Here is a 25150-nt window from a genome sequence, read left to right on the forward strand (position 1 = left end):
AAATCGCTCAGTTCAGGGAAAGAAATATCTCTTGAGAACGGAATCTGTGAGGGGAGAAAAGGGAGATGGCTGAGATAGGGGGAATTCTAAGAGAGCGCCATGAACTCCCCACCCCCGTGTGTCCAGTGTGAGCCCCTCCCCTTGCTTGTGGGTGGGACCTAGAGCCTGCTTCCAATCAGGAGAACACAGCAGAGGGGATGGAGATGTAGCTGCTGTGAGTAGGTTACAATACTTTGTGTCTTTGTTGTGCTTCGTAGGTAAGAAACAGACTCTTGCTGTCCTTGAAGAAGCAAACTGCCATCTTGTGAACTGCCTAAGGATAGATCGGAAACTCAGAAAGTCTTTAGAAACTGAGCCAGGAGCAACTAAATTATGCGAACAACCACGGGAGCTCTGGGGGACACCACAAACTTCAGAGGAAAATGCAGCCTGACTACACCCTGATCGCAGCCCTATGAGACCCTGAGCAGAAAACTCAGCCAAGCCATGCCCTGACTCCTGACTCATGGGTACAGTGAGATAATAAACAGGTGGTTTTTCGGTTTTCAGAACAGCTTTATTATAATCATTTCACATACATACACTTCATCCATAAAGGTGTATAATTCACTGTATTTTAATATATTTAGAGCATTATGCACTCATCAACACTAATTCTAGAACATTTTGATCTCCTGAAAGAACTCCCATTCCCATTAGCTATCACTCCATATTTTTTCCCCAACTCCTGCCCAGCCCTAAGTAACCACTAATCTAGTTTCTAGCTCTATGAATTTGTCTGTTCTGGACATTTCATATAAATGGAATCATATAATATGAGGTCTTTAGTGATTGGGTACATTCAGTTACCATATTATATACAAGGTTCATCTATGTATTAACATGTATTATTACTGCATTCAATTTTTTAGGGCTGAATAGTATTATATAGTATGGATATACCATATTTTATTTACTCATTCATAAGTTGGTGGACATTTGGGTTGTCTCCACTTTTTGACTATTATGAATAACACTGCTATAAATATTTGTGTACATGTTTTTGTATGGATATATGTTTTGCTCCTCTTAGGTATATACCTAAGGGTGGAATTTATGGATTTTATGGTCATTCTAGGTTTACCATTTGAGGAACTGCCAGACTGTTTTCCAAGGCGACTGCACAGTTTTACATTCCCAACAGTAGGTATGAATGTTCCAATTTCTCCACATTCTAGTCAGCATTTGTCATATCTATTATAGCCATTCTAGTGGATGTGAGGTATGTTTTGATTTGCATTTCCCTAATGACTAATGACATCTTTTCATGTACGTGTTGGCCATTTGTTTGCTTCCGTTAGAGAAATATGTGCTCAAATCTTTTGTGTATTTTTAATTGAATTGTCTTTTTAATATTGAGTTGTAAGTGTTCTTTATATGTTCTAGAAACAAGCCCCTTGTCACATATATGATTTTCAAATACTTTCTCCCATTCTGTGGGTTGTCTTTTTCACTTTTTTGATGTATCTTTTGCAGCACAAAACTTTTAATTTTGATGAAGTCTAATTTATACCTATTTTTTCTTTTGCTATTTGTGCATTTGGTGTCATTATGTAAGAACACTTTGGCTAGGCCAACATCATGAAGATTTACTCCTATATTTTCTTTCTTTTTTTTTTTTAACATCTTTATTGGAGTATAATTGCTTTACAATGGTGTGTTAGTTTCTGCTTTATAACAAAGTGAATCAGCTATACATATACATATGTTCCCATATCTCTTCCCTCTTACTCCTATATTTTCTTTTAAGAGTTTTATAGCTTTAGCTCTTACATTTAGGTTGATAATTCATTTTGAGTTCATTTTTGTGTATGGTGTGTGGTATGGGACCAACTTCATTTTTAGCATGTTATCCAGTTGTCCCAACACCACTTTTTAAAAAGACTATTCTTTCCCTCATGGAATTTTCTTGGCACCCTTTTCAAAAATCAATTGACCATAAATGTCAAGATTTCTTTTTTAACTCTCACTTCTGTTGCATTGACCTATATGACTATTCTTATACCTTGATTACTGCAGCTTTGTATTAAGTTTTAAAATTGAGATGTTGAGTTCTAAACCTTACTCTTTGTTTTAAAGATTGTTTTGGCTATTCTGGGACTCCTGCATTTCTATATGAATTATAGGATCAGCATGTCAATTTCTGCCAAAAACACCAACTGGAATTTTAATTCACATTGAATATGTAGATTATTTGGGGGAGTATAGCAATCTTAATAATATTAACTCCTATAAACCATGAAAATGGAATGTCTTTACATTTACTTAGCTCTACTTTAATTAATTTTAACAATGTTTTATAGTTTTTAGTGTAAAAGTTTTGCACTTCTTTTGTTAAATTTATTCCCAAGTATCTTCTTCTTTTTGATACTCTTGAAAATTGAATTATTTCCTTTAAAATTATTTTTTCAAAATGTTCATGGCCAGTGTATAGAAATACAATTACCTTTTGGATATTGATATTATCTTCAGAGACCTTAATGAACTGATTTATTAGGTTCAAAAGGTGGATTTTTAAGGTAGATTCCTTAGTATTTTGTATATACAATGTCATGCCATCTGTGATTATAGTTTTACCTCTTCTCTAATCTGGATGCCTTTTATTTTATTTTCTTGTGTAATGGTCAGTGCAAGTTTGAATAGAAATGTTAAGAGCAGACATCCCAGTCATGTTCCTGGTCTTAGAGGGAAATCATTCAGTTTTTCACCATTAGCATGATGTTAGCTGTGAGTTTTTCATAAATGTCCTTTATCTGGTTTAAGTTCCCTTCTACTTTTGTTTGCTGAGTGGTTTTATTATGAAAGGATTTTGGAATTTTTTCATGTGATTTTTCTGCATCTATTGATATGATTATATTTTTTGTTTTTATTCCATTAAATATTGAATTACACCAATTGATTTTTAATGAATTTATTGGTTTTAATGCAACCTTGAATTACTCAGACAAATCCTATTTGCTAATGGTGTATAATACTATTTATGTGTTACTGGATTCAGTTTGTTTGTATTTTGTTGAGGATTTCTACATCTATATTCATATGGGGTAGTGGTCTGTAGTTTTCTTTGGTGTCTTTGTCTGGTTTTGGTATCAGGATAATATTAGCCTTATTATGAAGTTTGGAAGTGTTTCTTCTTCTTCCATTATTTGGATAAATTTGTGAAGGATTAATATTAATTCTTTATTAAATATTTGGTAGAATTCACCAGTGAAATCATCTGGGCATGGGCTTTTGTTTATAGTTTGTGTAGTTTTTAAAATTGCTAATTGAATCTCTTGTTTAAGGTACATTTAGATACTCTCTTTTGAGTCAGTTTCAATAATTTGTATCTTGGGCTTCCCTGGTGGCGCAGTGGTTGAGAGTCTGCCTGCCAATGCAGGGGACACGGGCTCGAGCCCTGGTCTTGGAAGATCCCACATGCCGCAGAGCAACTGGGCCCGTGAGCCACAATTACTGAGCCTGCGTTTCTGGAGCCTGTGCTCTGCAACAAGAGAGGCCGCGATAGTGAGAGGGCCGCGCACCGCAACGAAGAGTGGCCCCCGCTCGCCGCAACTAGAGAAAGCCCTCGCACAGAAACGAAGACCCAACACAGCTAAAAATAAAAAATAAATTAATTAATTAATTTTAAAAAAAAACAAACTGAAGGCACTTTAAAAAAAAAAAAATAATAATAATTTGTATCTTGCTATGAATTTATTCATTTCATCTACGTTAACTAATTTACTGGCATAAAATTCCTAACTGGCCCTTATAATCCTCTTTATTTCTATAATGTCATGTCTTCTCTTTATTTTTTTTTCTTCATCTATGTAGGTAAAGATTTGTCAATTTTGTTGATCTTTTTAAAAACCAACTTTGGTTGCATTGATTTTCCCTATTGTTTTACTTTTCTCTATTTCATTAATTTCTGCTCTAATCTTTATATCTTTCCTTTTGTTCACTTCAGGTTTATTTTATTCTTTTTCCAGTGTCTTAAGGGAGAATCTTAGGTTATTCATTAGAGATTATTATTCTTTTTTAAATATAGTCATTTATAGCCATAAATTTTCCTCTAAGCCTTACTTTAGTTGCATCTCATAAGTTTTACTATGTTATGTCTTCATTTTCATTCATTTCAAAGACTCTCCTAATGTCCCTTGTGATTTTCTTCTTTAAGTCATTGGTTATTTAGGAATGTGTTGTTTACTTTCCACATATTTATGAATTACCCCAATTTCCATTTGTTAATGATTTTTAATTTCCATTCCATTGAAGGTATTGGAATGGAATACTTTGTATGACTTCAATCCTTTTAAATTTATAAGGCTTGTTTTATAGTCTAGCATATGGTATATCCTGGATAATATTCCATGTGTGCTTGAGAATGCGTATTTTCTTGCAGAAGGGTGGAGTGTTCTTAATATGTCTATTAAGTCTCTTTGATTATAGTGCTGTTCAAGTCTTTTACTTTCTTGTTGATCATCTACCTAGTTTTTCTATTCATTATTGAAAGTGGGGAATTAAAGTCTCCATCTTTTATTGTCAAACTATTTCTCCCTTCAGTTATGTCAGCCTTTGCTTCATGTATTTTGGATGTGTTTTGTTGTTAGATGTATGTATGTTTTTAATTGTTATAACTTCCTGATGGATTGACCCTTTTATTGTTATATAATGACCCCACTTTATCTTAGTGACTTTTTTTGTTTTAAAGTTTATTTGGGGGATGTCATCATGGCCATTCCACTTTCATCTGGTTACTGTTTTTAAGGTATGTATGTTTTCATTCTTTTACTTTCAGCCTATTTGAACTTCTGAATCTAAAGTGTGTCTCCTACAAGCAGCATATAATTTGATCTTTTTAAATTTTACCCACCTGGACAGTCTCTGCCTTTGATTAATTGTTTAATTCATCTGCAATTTTACTTTTCATTTTCTGTCTCATGCTTCTTTGTTCCTTTCTTCCTCCTTTACTTGCTTTGTATTTATTTAGTGAATATTTTCTAGTGTAACGTTTTAATTCTATTAATGATTTAATGATTTTTTTTTACCATTTTTAAAGTTATTTCCTTAGTGATTGCTCTAAGGTTTACAATATACATCTTAATGTATCAGAATCTACTTCAGATTGACACTAACAATTTCAGTGACATATATATATATTCCCTATAACCTTTTTTGTGTTATTATTACTATATATATTATGTCTATATGTGTTACAAACTCGACAATACATTGCTATAATTATTACTTTATGTACTTTTGTATCTTTTTTGAAAGCTTAGAGGAAAAAATGAGCTAGTATATATTTTTAGTGTTGGTTCAACCACAGCTTTTTGCTTTTATTTTCAAATATATTACATTTTATATGCTATAGGTCCAACGATACAAATTATATATATAAATATATAATACAAATTATATATATAATATATATAGCAATTTATACAATTATTTTTCAAATCAGTTAAGAGAAAAGAGAAGACAAATAGAAAATTTTATCTCTTTTATAACTACCTGCATATTTACCTCTACTGGCACACTTTGTTTTTTCATGTGGATTTGAATTATTGTCTAGTATCTTTTACTTTTAGCCTAAAGAACTTCCTTTAATATTTCTTATAAGGTAGATCTTGAAACAACAAATTTTCTGTTACTGCTTATCTAGTAATGTCTTAATTTCTTCCTCATTTTTGGAGAATAGTTTCTGCTGTATATGATATTCTGGTTTGATAGTTTGGGGGGTTTTCTCTTGGCATTTTGAAAATGTTATCCCACTGCTCTCTAGCCACCATTGCTTCTGTTGAGAAGTCAGGTATTCATTGTACTGCTGTTCCCTTGTACATTATGCATCATTTTTCCCTTGCTGCTTTCAACATTTTCGTCTTTCAACATTTTTGACTTTGATTTGTGTGTCTAAGTATTCATGTCTTTGTGTTTATCCTACCTGGATTTTATTGAGCTCCTTGGAAATATAGAAAAAAATGTTTCAATCAAATTTGGGAAGTCCTCAGCCATAATTCTTCAATATTTTTCCTGTTCCTTTTTCTCTCTCTCTCCTCTCTTCTGGTATTCTCTTGCATATTGATATGTCTAATGGTGTCCCACATTTCTCTGCTCTTCTGCTCATTTTGCTATATCTTGGAATTAGCCTTCTCTTAACTGCTTTTCACCAAGATATGACTCATTTCCCCCAACACCTTCAGGCATAGATTCTCCACTTTCTGTACCAAATAGACAGTCCTTTCCACTAGAGACACAGAACTATCTTATGGCCTTCCTATCCACTGGACAAGAGCCATGCACCAGAGCTGGGAGGCCAGACCTTGCTTCTCTGGGAGTGACACCTCTACTTTACAGATGGATTCTGGATGGGGGGGCGGGTAGCAGCCCCTGGTCTTCTCTGCTTGCTTCTTCCAGCCTGGCAGGGGGTGATTGGGGCCCCTATATACCCAGACTGACACACAGGGGATATAATGTTCACCCTATGAGCCGGGCTGTGTGGGGAAAGAGAGACCTGGTCTTCTTGTCTGTGCCTGCCAGCCTTCTTGTCTCTGTAGAGCTTCTGCAACACAGAGGTGGGGGATGAGAAACACCACAATCTGCTTATCCCAAGATGGACCTATAGTAACTGCAGACTGGGGGAGAGAGAACCCCTGAATTCTTGGCTGCATATACCCAGGGCAGAGCTTCAATCACATGGAGCTGTTGGGGGAGGAGGGTTAATAGAGCAAGTTGTGGTTCAAATTCCATGACTCTCACTGTTCTTTATGAGATTTAGTAGATTTTCTTAAATGAATGTTTCACCATTTGTTGTATGGCCTTAGGACAATTTCCAGAGACTTTAAATCATTGGGTTTGGGGTTTTATTTAATAATTTCACCAGTTAAATTTTTGTTTTGTTGGAGAGAGGGTCCATGGAGCTCCTTACTCAGTCATTCCAGAAGTTCTCTAAGTTTTTTTTTTTTTTAACTGTCAAATGTATGGTAATTTGTTGCATGGCAATAGAAAACTAATAAAAGTGTGGTTTGTATTCAGATAGCTATTCTATTGAGAATGGCAAAGCAACTATAGCAAAGTGTAGGAAAAATGCCTCTTCAGAAGATTTATCCTTTCTGGCCACCACCCAAGAGCACAAAGACTGAGGGCATGTATTCCTGGAGGCCCCTGCCTCTTCCTGGCAAACTCATGGGGACTGGGATGGAGCCCAGGTGCAGTACAAGTCCCAAGGAGCTTCAGGGCTCTCTTTCTTTTTTTATTGAAGTATAGGCAACATACAAATATTATATTATATTATATTATATTATATTATATTATGTTAGTTTCAGGTGTACAACTTAGTGATTAGACATTTACATACATTACAAATTGATCACCACAATAAGTCTAATAACCATATGTCAGCACAGCAAGTTATTACAGTATTATTGACTATATTCTCTATGCTGTGTATTACATCCCTTTGACTGCTTTATTTTATAACTAGAGGTTTATATCTCTTAATTCCCTTTACCTATTTCATCTAACACCCTACTTCCCTCTTTTCTGGTGACCATCAGTTTGTTCTCTGTATCTATGTCTGTTTCTGCTTTGTTTTGTTTGTTAATTTGTTTTGTTTCTTAAATTTCACATATAAATTAGATCAGATGGTATGGTTCTCTGTCTGACTTATTTCACTTAGGATAATACCCTCTAGATCCATCCATATTGTCACAAATGGCACAATTTCATTCTTTTTTATGGCTGAGTAATGTTTCGTTGTATATGTGTACCACATCTTCTTTATCCATTCATCTGTTGATGGACACTTAGGTTACTTCCATATTATGGCTATTGTAAATAATGCTGCAATGAACATCGGGGTGCAAATATCTTTTTGAATTAGTGTTTTCATGTTCTTCAGATAAATACCAAGAAGTGGAAATGTTGGCTCATATGATAATTCTATTTTATTTTTTTAGGAACCTCCATACTGTTCTCCATAGTGGCTGCACCAATTTACATTCCCACCAACGGCAAAAGAGGGTTCCCTTTTCTGCACATTATCACCAACACTTGCTAATTGTTGTCTTTTTGATAACAGCCATTCTGACAGGTGTGAGGTGATATCTCTTTGTGGTTTGGGTTTGCATTTCCCTCATGATTAGTAGTGTTGAGTATCTTTTCATCTTTTTGTTGGCTGTCTTTATGTCTTCCTTAGAAAAAAGTCTGTTCAGTTTCTCTGCCCTTTTTTAAATGGGATTGTGTGGTTTTTTGATATTGAGTTGGATGAGTTCTTTATATATTTTGGATATTAACCTCTTATTGGATATGTCATTTGCAAATATCTTCTCCCATTCAAGTAGGTTGCCTGCAGGGATCTCTCTTTGCCTCTGCCCAGCAACCCAGGGGTGTTGATAACACCACAGCCCAACATCTGAGCCTGAAGCACCTCTACTCAGAGCAAATTAGCCCCAACTTATGACCAAGAAAAACTATTCAGTATGAAGTATGTGCTTAATTTGAGAGATTAAATGCAGACGTGCCTTTAACAGTTAAATTTAATAAAAAGTTCTTAGCAAATAACTAGGATTTGTTTTTCTTTTAATCATCCTGTTTGAGGTTATTGGTAAGTTATAACTAGCCCTGATTAGATTTACTAAATTCCTGTGTCTTATTTTAGAAAAAGGGTTCCATTTATATAAATCAAATTGACTTCTTTCAGTAATCCAACCATTGGTAAAGATTCATGCGACCTCATTTTCAGGAACCATCATATGCCAATTGGCAGGTCCCTGTGTTGTAGCCAGCCATCCTAGGGGAAAATCGTTAACCTGCTCTGGAGAAGTGGTGTGAGACCTTCAGGTGAAGCAGACATTACATAGGAAGGAAACAAACTGAATTGGAGGCCTGATGAGGCACAGAATCACATTAGTTGCTGCTGCCCTTCTTGGGAGGGCCAAGGGCAGAAATGCACTGCCAAGTGAGGCTGGTGAGGCTTTGCATAGGAGGTTCATTACAGGAGTATCAATACCTGTGAAGATTCAGAACATGTTAGCCATCAGACTGTAGGTGAGTGTAACTTAAACAATCATGCATCCATGTCATGGAAAAGAGCTATTGAAAATCATGTTTTTGATATTTTATGGTATAAAGAAAAAAATACCAGTTGTTTTAACAAGTAGGATAGAGACTTTATGTCACACAACACTAATTTATAGTATACAATACATGGTAGCTCCCTATAGATTTCATACATATGTGTTCTAGGTACATACAAATAGACAGTACATGGTATCTTCCTATACGTTGCACACACACATACACACACCATATGGCAGCTTTCTCTCTCTCTCTCTCTCTCTCTCTCTCTCTCTCTCTCTCTCTATATATATATATATATATATATATAGTGGTCCTACTGTGTGCCCTGCTGTGCACAGTCCTAAGTGCTTTAGAACCATTATCTCATTTATTCCTTGTGACAGCTCTGTGAGGGATGTATGTACTCAGTTGAATAATGTCCTCCAAAATTCACGTCCACCTGGAAACTGACTGTAATCTTATTTGGATATAGGGTCTTTGCAGATGTGATCCAGTTAGGATGAGGTCATACTGGATTAGGGAGGTCCCCCAATCTAATGACTGGTGTCTTTATAAGAAGAAGAAAACTTGGACACAGATATATAGAGGAAAAACCTATGTGAAGACAGAGATCGGAGTGATGTGTCTATAAGCCAAGGAACATCAAGGATTTCTAGCAACCACCAGAAGCTGGGAGAGCAAGGAAGCATCCTCCCTAGAACCTTCAGAGGGAGCATGGCCCTGACATCACCTGGATTTGTGGCTTCTGGCATCCAGAACTGTGAGATGATAAATTTCTCTTGTTTTAAGCCACTCTTTTTATGGTACTTTGTGGTACTTTGTTATAGTGGCCCTAGGACATTTTTACAAAGTATCAATATATTTATTCCCTTTGGCTACATAAAGACAATTAGAATCAGTAGGTTTAAGGCCACACAGTTAATAGCTGCAGAGACAGAATTCAAATGCTAGTAAAGTGGTGCCTGAGAGACCCAGAACCCAAGCCACACTGACTCCCAGTTTTCGATAAATTTCACAGGAAAGAAAATTTTAAACATTTCAGCATTTATTTGAGGTAGCTGAACAATAGATGATTTTAATTTTTTTATTATGCTTTTTTGTAGATTCCAGTTTTTGATGGTGAATGTAGATAATGTTTATAAATCCAAGAAAAAGAACGTTATTAAAGAATTATGGCTCCACACCAGATGAGACTGTGGTCACCTGTGAAGGGCCCTCCTCACCTTTCCATTCTAGGCCCTTCCTCAGGGAGCCGGGTTGAGGCTAAATGCAGAAAACAGCAGTAAGAAACAGCAGTGATTTCTTTCCTAGGAGAAAGGCCTACAGCCAGTGGGGCAGCCAAACCACTAGCAGCTTCAACTCCCAGGGCAATTCTAAATTAGTATTGGGTGGGATTTCCAGGTGAAAGCAGAGCCCATCCTTCAAGGCCTTGGTTCCCCAGGGGCACTCCCTGATGAGGCGGGAAAGTTGGGGGGGAGGGGGGGTTGCTCAAGGGGATTCTGCCTCACTCTACGCTGCCCTATGACCCAGCAGCACCCATGTTAACCTATTCAAGAAGGCAGGCCACAGGCACATTTATTTCCACCAAGAATGCTGATTGTTTCTATTTCCCAGTCGAGGCTTTTGGAAATGCCACCGCATGAGGGCTTGAATCTGGTATGTTTTCCTCTTCCTCCCAACTCCTACTCTGGAGTAAATCCTGGGGCAACAGCAGGGCTGCCCCCTGGTGCCCAGGAGCTGCAGACGATCCAGACAGCCCTGCCGGGGGCCTGGTGTGAACTGCAGCCGTGTGCTTGTCCACACGAGTACTCACGAAAAAGGCTGACACTGCTCAGGGTAGCGTTCCAGGGACCTGATGCTCTGCAGACCTTCCGGAGGCCTGAGAGCAGACATCCTGTTGGGCCGATGGCTCTTGGTCCCCAAGAGCTGGAGAAAACAGTCTCCTGCCCCTCCCACCAGAGACACAAAACCCACTGCTTCTTCACCCTTCCAGCCAAGGTTGATATGACCTGTGTGTCGGTCCGTGTGGCCTCCCTGAAGGAACTCCTGTGGGAAGTCCTCCAACCAAAAGATGCCGACACGAGAAGCACAGCGGGATGAGTAAATGGGCCAACAGGGCATGCAAGTATAGAGTGTGATGATCTCTGAGTCACAGGGACAGTGAAGGTGGTGATGTGACTGAGTGTGGGTAGGCAGGCGTTGTGGATGATTTAAAACAAAGAAACATATGATGTTTTAAAATCGAATGATGGCCTAGAACTAAAAGTTCTAAATTCTTCTTTTTGGGGGGTGTTGGGGTGAAGTGAGGAGGGAGATGAAGTAAGGAAATGACTAAAACATTCTGGAGAAACTTATTTACTGCTTTTATAGTTATTAATAAAGATTTAATTATAAATGTTGAAAACAGGAAGTTTGTTGTAAATATAATTCCAATGTGAGTCAAATAAAACTGAACCTGCTGTTATTACCTACTTTCACACGTGTGTTGTTTTAGATAAGTGCATTCAGTGATCTGAGACTACTTACCATGTAGAGTTTTCATTAGAAAACAATGACATCAGGAAGGCAGGCAACCTGCTGACCACCATCCTGAAAGTTCTCCAAATGACAGGAAATTTGGGAAAGAATGTCAGCCCTAAATGCATGGCCAGCTAAAGGAGAACGCTTTCCTAAATCACAGAGTTACATTGCCAGAAGCCCACCATAACCCTGTCTCCTTCAATGTTACAAGTGCCTGACACCTCTTCTTAATTGGTCCTGCAAGCGATGGGTCGTGGAAACTTCTCCTGCTTTTAATGCCTGGGTGCACCCTTTGGAGGAGTGTGCAGGCAGTAGCAGGCCCTTTTCACATTTTTCTTGTTTATGTAAAAGCAGAATCCAAATGGAAGTAGAGGAGCAGGTGGGAGTCAGGGCATCTCGGCAGAGGTGTGGACGCAGGGCCAGGGAGGGCTTGTCATGCATCTGTCTAATTATTTATGAGGTGAGATGTCCAGGAGTAAGAAGGAGCCAGGAGAGAGGACGAGATGAGGATGATTGATTGGAAACATCGCATGGAAACAGGGTTTGATCCTGGAGGAAGAAAGGGGGGAGGGGAAATCAAAGGTGGATGCAGCGTCCTTGAAGGGAGTCAGAGAAAGGAGGCAAGGGATGTGCCAGTGCAGGTCGTGCAGAGGCGGTGCAGTGTCTCCCCCTCCTGAGAGGGGCAAGGGTGGGACATCTGCCGTGAGGTGAGGTGATGCTGGGAACAGTGTGGGTGGGACCAGGACGGGGGACGGAATGTACAGCCGTCAGCTCTGAGAGCCCGGCTGAGGTGAGAGGCTTTAAAGCTGTTTTACCCATCTGTAGGATGAAGCCTTAGGGGGCAAGAAGGCAGGTGGCTGGAAGGATTCAAAATGCGACACTAACAGGGCAGCTGTGGCAGATGGACAAGAGGACCAGGAATTTGAGGGTATAGAAAAGAGGTAAAATAGTGCATGAGGAGAGCTGGGCTGTGAGGGAAGACAGTAAAACCTTGGGCAGGGGGTCAAAGGACTAGACAACTCCATGAAGTCAGAGCACTCCTCACAGATGGAGGAAGGAGAGGGCTGGGGTTATGCTCAGAATGTTGGAAGTGGAAGTCTTCAGACAATCACAAGATGACCACATGGCATGGGTACGAAGTGAGGTGTGTAAAGGTTGTTGGAACACTGGCTGCTCACAGACGCTGTAGTGGTCCAAGATGCTGGCAGGAGTGTCCCTGGCTGGTGGGAGAATTGTGTTTAACATGGAATTTGTTCAAAGTCTAAATGTTACCGAACCACACTTGGGTCTGCTTGCCTGCACACAGTAAAGCCAATCTACTGACACCAGGGCGTGGTGAAGGAAAGTGTAGCATTTATTGCAGGGTGCCAAGCAAGTAGTCCAACTAGCTAGTATTTAAAAGGCCTGAACTCCCTGATGGCTTTCAGGGAAAGGTTTTTAAAGATCGGGTGAGGGAGGAGGGTCAGGGGGATGTGTGATCAGCTCGTGGACATTCTTCTGTTTGGTTGGTGGTGAGGTGATTGGGAGTCAACATCATCAACCTTCTGGTTCCAGTCGGTCTGGGGTCTACTGCTTGTGGGCAGCATACAGTTAACTTCTTCCACCTGGTGGGGGTTTCAGTATCTGCAAAACAGCTCAAAGGATATGGCCCAGAATATTATCTATAGCCCTTGAGGAGGAACTAAAAGTCCTTGACTTTGTTTAATGGCTGAACTATTACTATTTTGTCTTGCTTGACTGTTTTCCTTTCTTTGTTCATTTTCTCACTTCTCTGATTAAATTTATTCTTTGGAACTCGGGGAAGGCCTAGGAGGCTAATATTTTTCTACAGGCAAGAGGTAGACAGAGGATATGGGGGGTGGGGGAGGATCTGTTCTGGGAAGGCCCCATAGGGTCCTGCTCGGTTACATAAAGTGCTACACAAACTCAAGGTGAAGACCACCAATCTGTTTTTCTAATAATTTATTCCTATAGCTTCAGAAAATATTATCAAGAATAAGATTCAAAAGGAACCCCACATCCTGTATTCAGATCTTTTGGTGCCATCACAGATCTTCTGGATCAATCCCTACCTGAACCCCACCCATATTGTTTCAGGCATGTGATTTGGGTCCTCTGTTATTTGCAGCTGAAAGCATCCAAACAGATACAGGAACTATTTGTGTAAGAGTTATTTCTTTGTTTACAATTCTTCTTCCCCTCCCCATACTAACTCAGCTAGATTAATTCTTCTAGCAGAAATTAACTGAATTTCTCCTCAAAAAACTTTTGCATGCAAATCAGCTGCATTTTAAACTAATGAAGCAACAAAAGTTTACTTACGAAAATGATATGCTAGAGTATTGTGAAACACCAAAATAAGAACATAAACTTAAAAACATTTCCACAAAATTCAGATGTGTAGGAGTCCAGAACAAGAATATTAAAACAAAAATCCCGAAAATGAAACTTTCTCTATTATCAAGACCAAATCTACAGGTCGTTGAAACATCTGGAAGATCGGCCTTGCAGGGGACAAAATGCAAACACCTGGATGGTCACTCTCAGTCTTTGGTAACATAAGAGAAACTGCCGAAGAGTGAACCCAGACAAACCTGGGTACACTAGCAAAATCTGTGACAGAGAGCTTATGGAAGTACAGAGGATCAACATCATTTGTCACTTTCTTCCCTACCTGTGTTTCTCGCTGTCCTAATCTGTGAAAGTAGCCAGGCTGTTTCCTGGGGGCAGTTCGTGTATGGCCCAAAGCAGAGGTTGCCTGCAAGACTCTTCCTTTGCTGGCCTTTGTTTTCCTAAGGCCTGAGTTTATGAAAAAGACTATCCTAAGAGCCTCTGTGGACAACCAGGTAGACAGAATGGGTGTGAGGGTTGGGAGGAGAAATAAGGGAACCAGAGGAGGAGGAAGGCCAGAGAGGGACAGCCTCCAGGCACTCTCAGCTTGGCTACAGTTCCCGTTTCCTGCCTGGCATGTGGGGACAGAGAGCTCCCCAGTTCTCCAGGCCACACCCAGTCTAGACAGTGAGGACACAGGCAACCACCAAGATGGATTTCAGCTTAGAGGCCCCTCCCATCACGTGAACCTCCCAGGATGCCATCTGGGGGGAAAGGAGATTCCAAGACTGCCTGAGGTCCAGTTCTCCACCAGCCTAGAGGCACAAAGATTCAGAGTCAGATTTCAAGGGAAATGAAGACATGACTGTGTTTTGCTGACCTGAGTTAGTAGTCTGAACTCAGAACCACTGCTTATGAACACAGGCACGAGGTTTTTTGGTGGATTAGCCTTTTCTTAACTTTAGAAAAGCAAGTCTGAAACAAAAGGGTTTGTGAGAAACATCATTCATATGAACCAAAGAAGCTAAAAATAGAACTACCATACGATCCAGCAACTCTACTCCTAGGTATATATCAAAAAAAATAACAAAAACACTAATTCAAAAAGATACAGGCATCCCAATGTTTGTAGCAGCACTATTTACAATTGCCAAGATATAGAAGCAGCCTAGGTGCCCATCAGCAGATGAATGGATAAAGAAGGTGTGGTACACACAATGGAATATTACTCAGCCATAAGAATGAAATTTTGCCATTTGCAGCAACATGGATAGACTTAGAGAGAGGGCATTATGCTAAATGAAATAAGTCAAACAGAGAAGGACAAATACTGTATGATATCACAATATATGGAATCTAAAAAATACAACAAACGAGTGAATAAAACAAAAAAGAAGCAGACTCACAGTTATAGAGAACAAACTAGTGGTTACCAGTGGGGAGGGGGGAGGGGCAATATAAGGGTAGTGGATTAAGAGGTACAAACTATTAGGTATAAAATAAGCTACAAGGATATATTGTACAGCACAGGGAATATAGCCGATATTGTATAATAACTATAAATGGAGTGTAAGCTTTTGAAATTGTGAATCACTGTACTGTACACTCATAACATATAATATTGTACAGCAGCTATGCTTCAATTTAAAAAATAAAAGCAAAATAAAAAAGAAATGGTATTTTTAACATTTCTTGTTCTAAATCTTACTAAAATATCAATAGACTGATGATGGAATAAAGCTAGACATTGGTTAGAATTCATGTTTGTTTTCATATAGAAAAGGGCAGATAGATAACGAAATAAATGTTGATCAGTGTGCATTAAACGTTAGCCTGCACTAAACTCTAAGCATTAAAGGTTAGGGTCACTAACTAGCTCTGTCCACCATGAGGGTCTCGAAGCAATGATATTCCAGGAGCAACAAGCAGATCCAGGTCCTAGATCTTAGTGTCTAAACACCAATTTCCAACAAATGGAACCACAGCTCCCTGGAGAAACGGCTGATTCTAGGACAGGGGCAAAGAAAATACCAGATGAGCTCAGAACGTCGTGTTGTGCCAGAAATTAAGAAAGTGCTCAAAAAAAGAACAAAAAGATAACAGCTGGGGCATTTTGAAAGAGCATAGGAACCAACCTGGAAAAACTCCCAGGGGCCGAAGCTGGAACAAGTTGAGCAACAAAATAAATAAGGAGACTATTAGATTGTAACCCAGAGAAGAAAATAAATATCTATGAGTACACACTGACATAAACAAATGATTGAAAAATAAATAAATGGGGAAATGGGAAAAACTTCCTTCACGAATTCCAAACAATAAACGTAAGACTGAGAGAAAGAGAAAATCCCCATGAGAACACCTCAATAATCATTGCTGCAGGCAAGGTCCACAGATGATGTTAAAATCAGTGGATATTGGCATAGCCTCAAAGTACCTACTGCAAAATGTTTATTAATTACTGTGGTGGTTTATCCTAGTCCACAAATTCTTTGATCAACCTCCAGGAGGAGGATCTTACTTCCTCTGCCCTTGAGTGTGAACTGGACTTAGTGCCTCGTTACCAACTTACTGAAAGAGGACTTAGTGCCTCGTTACCAACTTACAGAGACCCCACCGTAACCAGGAGATCCAGGTTACCAGCACCAGGGAGTTGCAGCCGTGACGTACCTCCTGATATGAGCGTATGAGGAGACACTTACCCCTATAATATTCTCTCCAGAATAATCATGAGAAAGCATCAGACACACTCACACTAAGGGACATTCTACAAAATACCTGACCCATGCTCTTCAAAACCATCGAAGTCACAAAAACAAAGAAACACCATAAACTGTCCCAGTCCCCAGGGGAAGCCGTACAACTAACTGCAATGTGGAATCCTGGATTGGATTCTGGGGTAGAAACAGGACATTGGTGGGAAAACACATGACATCTGAATGGTCTGGATTTCAGTAGTGTAGTACCAATGCTAAATTCTTAGTTTTGACAAATGTACCATGGTTACATAAGATTTCAACATCAGTGAAATGGTTAAGATGAGCATTCTCTGTACTATTTTTGACGCTTTGTAAATAAAAATTATCTCAAAATAATAAATTAAATTGTTTTAAAACAAGAAGGTAGGCCATCGAATGCTGGAGGATGAGAGGCTATTGAGGAAATAGCCATACAAAAGGCCTGATACATCTGATATATTCACAAAATGTTGGTCCCCTTCTCTTCCCATCCTAAGTACTTCCTCTTGCTGAAGAAACAGAATAGGCCCCCTAAGTAAGCCCAAAGTGGTAGCCATTAGCTGCATTTTTTTTCCTTAAGAAGGATTGTAACTATCACTGGAGAGCCATTTGAATAAGATAAATTTTTAGAGGCAGAATTTCAGGCAACAGAGACCAGTGAGGGGGCCACTTTCACAAAAGTAAAAGGCTAGTACCTCATGTAGCTACTAAGAATGTGTCCTCTGCCATTGACTCAGCAATTCCATTTCTGCTTAGGAATTTGTCCTAAGGAAAAATCAGGTATGTGTGCAAATATTTAGCTATGAAAATATCCACTGTTGTGTTGCTTATAATAATAAAAAAGTGGAAATAAATCAAGCATCTAAGAAAAAAGAATTAGTTAAATAAACCATGGTACATCTGCAAAAGAAATATTATGAAGTCATTTAAGAAGATGTTGAAATACAATGGAATATTATTCAGTCTTTAAAAGGAAGGAATTCTGGCACATGCTACAACATGGATAAACTTGAGAACATTATGCTAAGTGAAATAAACTAGTCACGAAGGACAAATACTGTATGATTCCACCTGTATGACACCCGTAGAGGAGTCAAATTCATAGACACAGGAAGCAGAATGGTGGTTGCCAGGGGCTGGGTTGGGGAGGAAAAGCCGGGAGTCAGTGTTTAATAAGGACAGAGTTTCAGTTTGGGAAAATGAAAAAGTTCTGGCCCTGTGCCGAGGGCCTGGCTCAAGGCGAAGGTCAGCCAAGAGGGATGGTGGGGGTGTTACCATAAGGGGTGTGTGTGTGTGTGTGTGTGTGTGTGTGTGTGTGTGTGTGTGTGTGTCTACAGTGGGGGACGGCTAAGGTGTCATCTGCTGCATTTCTTCCAATCGAAATTCGTCTTTCTATTTGGCCAAATGGATTTTCCTATGTACCCCTGCCAACATTTTCAAGTTACCCTTTTTCCTTTGTGACTGGAGAGGTGTGTTGGTTGATTTTTGACTTCCTCTAATGCATGCAAGTCTCAGTTCATTCCAGGTGATCATCAGGAAGGTTTTAATGCTCTCAAGGCAATTGCTTCAGAGCCAGCCTGCCCTCCATCTATGGTACTGTCCCTTAGGCGGGGGGGCCTGGCCGGGAGTGGTTATGTCTTCCAGGAGAGTTCTGAGGCACGGGCACCCAAAAGTATTCAAAGGGAAAAGAGAATTAAACAAAAAAAATATTAGCATCCCTATAAATGAAGTTTGTCAGAGAAGCATCCTTGAGGTTACAGAAAGGAAAGTAAGTTTAAAAGAAGAAAAGTTGCAGTGGATGCCATCACGTCGATGTTCTGTGCACGTGCACATTCTGTAGGGAAACGTCCTGGAGCAAGTCAGAGAACGCTGAGTTTCTGCACAGCCAGGAGACTTCGTTTCTGGACACGTGCCCCATTCAGCAATCAAGACAGAGCATCACTTCCCTGAGCGGTTTCTCTGTTTGTTTTTTGATTTGTTTTTCTTTTTTTCCCCTCATTGTCGGGCATCTGGAATCTGACCCTGGAGACTCAACACAGTTTATTTTAAGACCAGCCACTCAACAATGCCCACACACTCCTTACTGATAGGCAAAGTTCAAAGGTGGCGTAGACGGTTCCCAGAATAGAAGCGTCTCTGCTGCTTCCGGCAGCGCTCCCCACGTGACTGACTCGGGCGGTCCCAGCCCGGCTCACTGCTGGGGCCCTCGCTGACTCACCTGCATGCGGCCACGTGCTCGGTAGACCGGCGTTTTCATCCTTTGCCTGGAGACCAGGGTCCCCAAAACGTGCGCGGACAGCAGATGAACAGGAGTCCTAGGACAGCCTATTTGTAGCACAAAGTCATAAAAATGCACTGTGATTTTTTGAAATGTATATAGAAATTCCCCAAGAACAATGGAATTCAAACTTTCATATTCCAAAGGTGCCCTGGCCAACCTTCCAGCACCGTGAACTTACAAGTGTGCGCATGCTCCAATGCTTACTGTTGAAAGGTTTATTTTGCCCGCTCTCTGACAAAGTCACTACACCTATAACACTCTTCAAAATTTAAACCACCCGCCTAAAGAGCTGACCTTTCTTTTAGGACTTATCTAATCCGTTTTGACAATATTTCGAAGAGAAGGTCCAGGCTTGATTTCACATACATGCAGACTTGAATAGAAAATGACTTGTCCAAATTAGTACCTGCCCATTAGGCCAATACACTCTGGAAAACCGTCTCTTTAGCTGGCTTGCTCATTCTGAAGGCGCCCCTTGCAGCCACCAGCTGGAAGCTGAGAACCTGCACCGTGTCATCCATCATCCACTGAGTGTCATCGGCACCCTGTGGGACAGTTTCCTTGCTCTGCCCACCACCCTGGAGGCCCTGCAATCACACTTTCTATACCACTGACCAACACCACTCTCCCTACAGCATGAAGTTTACCCTACCCGCACCCCAGTTCAGGTATCCCTTTGAAACTTTGATGAAAGCCAAGGAGAACAAAGGCACTTGTTCACACAAGCATTCTGCATGCCTGTCCTTCAATTGCCAGTGACATCTTCCCAGCCAATCTCAGCAGCTACTGCTTCTCCTCCCTTACCTGTCAGTTACCTCTGGCTTTGCTCAAGAGATGACCAAGTCCTCCTAGAGGCTCCTGCATACTCCTGACGTCCCCCGGGGGCTGGGCTGGCTCGCTCTCACACTCACTGCTTTCTGCATGATTGTAATCACCTGGGACTCGTTTGGAGCTTGTTTATCCTATTGCATTATTTGTGTCTTTCACAATAACACATTTATGAAACATTGTTATACAAACACATCACAGACAGAGGCAAACAAGACAAAAACTTCTAAAATTTTTCACTGAACTGTACTCACTGTCATTATTAGTTTAAAAGGATCAAAAGTTTCATGAATGTAAAGCTTGGGAAAATTCACACTCCTCTATTATTTACTCCTCTATTATTATTATCAGAAGAATGCATGCATCAGTGAGACAGGTCCAGTTTGAAACTTAGAGAATTCAATGATGTAGCTCTTTGATCACTTTTATTTTTATCCCCATTGTTTTAAAAATAAAGAGAGAAATGGATGGTGGTAAAAAGAAAGGGCCAAAGCAAAAATGAAGTCATAGTTGACTAAAGGTCAAAACCCTGAATCTGAACTCTTCACAGAGCCATCGATCACATAGAATATTTTTTGTGAAGTAAACACCATGGGGAAAAAGGAATGAGTCATACTGGTTAGGGGTGGCAAACATGGCACAAATTAGCTGTAGCTATTGAAAAATTAATTCCTCATAAACTAAGGGTAATTTTCTTAGCCCTCAGCTGATTAGGAAGGTCAAAGCAGAAACCAGCAAAATTCTGTGTGTTCTGAATTGTTTTGACCTGCCTGGGTTCTCAGTGGTGTTCTCTGGGCTTTTGGTAAACACAGAGTGGCTTTTGGCCCGCTTTTGTGTTACAAATAGAAATGTATATTTAGGAGGTGGTGCAAATGAAAACCCCAGTGTGAAAATTTCACCTCAGAGGCACTCTTGAGTGGTCATTGCCACATTCTGTAACCCATGTATGTGTGTGTGTGCATGAGAGCGTGTCCCTAAGCAGATGCACATGCATCTTACCCAGCTTAACAATGGTTGCCCCCTGGCTCTTGTCCATGTAGTTCCGCAAAGTATATTGCTTCCACGATGTCACTAGTGTGACGTTTAATTATTTTTCTTTGGCCTCACCGCACAGCTTGTGGGATCTCAGTTCCCTGACCAGGGATTGAACCTGGGCCACGGCAGTGAAAGCACTGAGTCCTAACCACTGGACCGCCAGGGAATTCCCCGTGTGATGTTTAATTTTAACTGTCAACTTGGCTAGGACATGGCACCCAAATGTTTGGCCCAATGTCTGCTGTGAAGGTAGTTTTAGCTGTGATTAACATCTAAATCAGTAGACTTTGAGAAAAGCAGACAGCCCTCCATAAAGTGGGTGGGCCTCATCAATCATTTGAAGACCTTAGGAGAAAAAGACTTGAGATCCCCAAGAAAGAGGGGATTCTGACTCCAGATGACCTTTGGACTCAAGCTGCAACATCAACATTTCCCTGGGTCTCCAGCCTGCCGACTTGCCCTGTAGATTTGCACTTGCCAGCCTCCAAAATCGTGTTAGCCAATTCCTTAAAATAAGTCTCTTATCTGGTTCTGTTTCTCTGGAGAACCCTGACTAAAACTCCAGATGATGAGTTCATGGCATCATGAACTCATGATGCCATCAGTGATGTTCTGTGATCATCATGGTACACCTTCTCAGCTCCAGGCCCATGCAGTGAGACGACACAGTCTTCACTCTCCAGGGGCCCCAGTCAGGGAAGGATGTATCGAACAGAGACACTGGGGACCTGAGAGGAGGCAGACATAACCCAGTCTTCAGTGAGGATATCAGAGAATGTTTCTGGCGGGAGAAAAGCCAGCTTGGAAAGAGATAGCTAGAGAGATGGAATGCCTTCTGGTTCTGGAAAAATGGGTGCCAAGATAATGGTGTAAAGGGCCACTAGTCTTGATGTTTGGGAGCATGGGCTTAATTTTGCCTCAACTGATTTGCATTGTTATGAGACTTATTATTTTTTCATTGCAGTGGTTCCTGGCATCAGGAGCCCCTGCAGAACTCTTTGAAATGCAGAGTGCGCGGCCCTACCCCAGAATTTCTGACTTAGTAGGTCTGAGTGGGGCCCAATAATTTACATTTCTCAGGTGATGCAGAGGCTGCCGGCCTTGGGGCCACACTTTGAGAATCCACCTTACTGGGATAGATTTTTAAGGATCTGCAGTACTTCTAGATTGAGGGTTGGGTGAACTGTCGCATATGCTAATCTATAGGACCATTTAATCATCAACTTCACCCAGAACCCAAAAGAAAGCCACCCAAGAAAAGGTGAGGTTTTCAGTGCCAGCTTCTCATTGAAGGAGAAGGAGGTCACAGGTGAACCCCTCCCCATCACTCAACTGTCTTCACAGCCACACCCATCCAGCTTCCTGGGTCACCCAGGCAAGAAGCTGGGTTAGAAGGTGGACTCATACACAATTTATGTCGTTCTCTCAGGATGATTTTTAAATCTTTTCAATCCAACAGCCCCTGGAAAACTCTGTTGCCGTAGGTGTATCCGCAGGATACAGCTGAGGAGTGCTGGTTGGGTCTCATCTCACGACCACCTTTCTGTTATGTCCTAACTGGATCTGGCTTTTTCTGGGGGCCGCCACAGTGGGGAGACGGCACGTCCAGAGGCCTGCTGTGTTCTGTCTCAGTGTCAACGTCAGGGTGCCTCTGCCTCTGGCTGCCTTCATCCGCCCTCTGCTAAGACCTCACGCTCTCGCAGACCAGAGTGATTGCGGGCTATCCTTCAACCAGCGTGCCTTCCCTCCAACTTGTGGACGAAATCCCACAATTAAAGGCCCATATCTCTGTCCCCCCAGAAGAGTGCAAGATGCTCATGCTTCTCAGAGCAGAGCATTGTCCAGTGAATACCTGGGGACATTTATTTAAAATTAAAACGAAAAGCCGCTCCCTGAGGTGATCAAATCCAAAGTTGTGGAGCCAGAGCCGCATCACCTGCATCTCAGAACACCCCTGATCCCATCAGGCAAGCTGAGGTTCGGGAGTCAACGAGAGAAAGCCTTGTCTTTAGGGACCATACAGGCTGCAGAGCAGGGCGGCGTCCTCTGTGCCTCACCCACTGCTCCGGACCAGGCTGCCTCCACCCACTCAGCCAACACATTCACTGTCGCTCCAAGAGGGGGTTTCCTAGACCATCACAGAGAAGGGGTGGGAGAGGGGAGGCAGAAAATCTCCCAGGCAAAGGTCAGCCAGAGACCAACAGGAAGGGCCACTAAGAAGAGCCAGACTTCCAGGTGGCCGGGACAGAGGGGTGCTTACCCACATGACGCTGCAGCCTCAGCCTTGCGGACTCTGAAGTGATCACTAGGCACCAGAGAGCGAGTCGTCTTGCAAGGAACTGATAATTTTCTCCGCTGTGATAGGCCTGCCTTGTCCTCCACACTGAATTTGAGAACTCTGGGACGGAACGGTGTTCTCTGCCGACTTCTCACCTGTGTGTATGCACGAACGCTCCGTGAACACCGACAGACCACTTGAGAGAGGCCTGCTAAACAGAGAATGTCACCTTCTATGCAGAAACGGCCAGCTGCCCCCGGGGTTTCCAAGGGGGGGCTGGGTCCCTGGGGTCTGCGCCGGCTTGGGGGCGAGAGCCGGAGGCTCTGCCAGCATGTTTTGATTCAGAGCTTCTCTGGGCCTGTCCAGGAGCTCTCTTGGGAAGCAGCCTAGACCCATCGGGTGCCACACAGGACCTCCCTCCCCAGGGGCCAGGCCCAACCCTCAGTAGAAAGCTCACTAGTGTGGCCTCAAGGCTGCCCAAAGGCCTGCAGCCAAGGAAGGGCCAAGCCCAGGGCTCCCAGAGTCAGTCACAGAGGTGGGAGCGGGGAGAACGGGGCTGCTTTAGGGTGGCGTCAGGCAGCTCAGCTCAGCTCTCCCCCACTCGACTCTTCCAAGGGACCCCCGCAAATTCACAGTTCTGTGCCCACGGGGTCAGCGTACAGCCAGGGGCAGGCGGCATTCCTGCAGAGCCCAGAGCTGCCCCGTCAGTGGGGTGGGCCTCTGGACCAGCACAATGACAGCCCTGACAATACCATCACAGGAGCACCTGTATACTTTTAGGCATGTTCTGGAATTAGGATGCCACTCTGAAACTCCTTCAGAAGCTCTGTAACAGTGGTTCTCAGCTGAATGTGATTTTGTCCCCCCCAGGGAATATTTGGCAGTGCTTGGAAGATATTTTTAGTTGTCACAACTGGGAGGAAGGGATGCTAGTGGCATCTAATGGATAGGGGCTCAACATCCTACAGCACAGAGGACAGGACGCATAAGAAAGAGTTGTCTGGCCCCAAATGCCAGTGGTACCAAGGATAAGAAACCCTGCTTTACATGCTTTTTTAAAAAAAGTTAATTTGTGTATTTTAATGATTCAGTTAAAAAGATCTCCCAAGCGTGCTGTGCTTTCTCACGTCTCCAAGTGTTGCATCTGTTCCCACCCCCACCCCCATGCCAGCTCCCCATCCCGCCCCACCCTGCCTGCTGGATGGAGCCCTAGACCCTTGACCCCACCTGGCTCCAGGCTGTTTGCGTTTGTGTCTTAGTTTGAGTCTTTCTCAGGGCAGTTGCTGAGACAAAGTTTGGTTGCAGTAGTTCATTTGGAGATAGTTGCAGGAAACACTTACTTGGGGAGAGGGGAGGAGGGCTGATGAAGCGTGTGCTGCGGAGGCGCTAGGAGCACCTGGGGCTCAGTCCTGCTGGGAACCCTCCAGGCTGAGGGGACCCCCCTACCGTGGAGCAAGGAAGACAGTGATCCGCAGTCCCAGCCCCTCCTTGGTGAGGGGTGACCCCGGGCATTGGCTCCCCAGCCCTTCCTGACATTGGAGTCTGGGCCTGCTCAGGGGTGGTCTGCTGGAGAAGCAGGTGGCCTCTGGAGTGGGCGAGGGGCAAGGGCAGGGCTTTCGCCTCAGCTGCTCTCACTGACCTCTCCCAGCAAATGTGGGCATCACACTGCAACCGTCGCCATTTCCCCATAAACTCCTGTACAACAGTGATCATGTCTTTCAGCTTTGTGTTCCCAGAGACAGAGGCCTGGTACCCTCAAGAGATAATTGATACAGGAAGGAAGGAACTGAATACTTGCAACATCCAAGTGGCTGCTGAAGGGATCAGTTACTTTTTTTCCACTGACCCTGCCTGGTTTGCCAACATAATAAGAAATACACTGTGAGAGCCAATTAGCCAATCCACCCTGGTAAAATTGTATTTGAAAATGCATTTTGTGCTCAGCATTGATCCACAGTCAGGAAGAGGAAAAGGTATGTAATGATCCCTGTCAAAGAGGATGGGTATCTAATGGAGAAGACTCAAACCTCATAACCACTGGAC

General features: G+C 42.0%; 1 long non-coding RNA gene across 1 annotated transcript in view; it reads right to left on the reverse strand.

Annotated features, from left to right (window-relative positions):
* Window positions 1-7295: 7295 nt before the first annotated feature.
* The window catches only part of LOC309633980, a 47249-nt gene continuing 29394 nt past the window's right edge, over window positions 7296-25150 (reverse strand). The window contains exon 2 of the long non-coding RNA XR_014247805.1: window positions 7296-23262. This is a non-coding gene — a long non-coding RNA (uncharacterized lncRNA). The remainder of the gene's footprint in view (window positions 23263-25150) is intronic.

Source organism: Balaenoptera borealis (genome assembly GCF_965194805.1).
Source record: "Balaenoptera borealis genome assembly, chromosome: 8".
In the NCBI taxonomy this organism is placed as follows: Eukaryota; Metazoa; Chordata; class Mammalia; order Artiodactyla; family Balaenopteridae; genus Balaenoptera; species Balaenoptera borealis.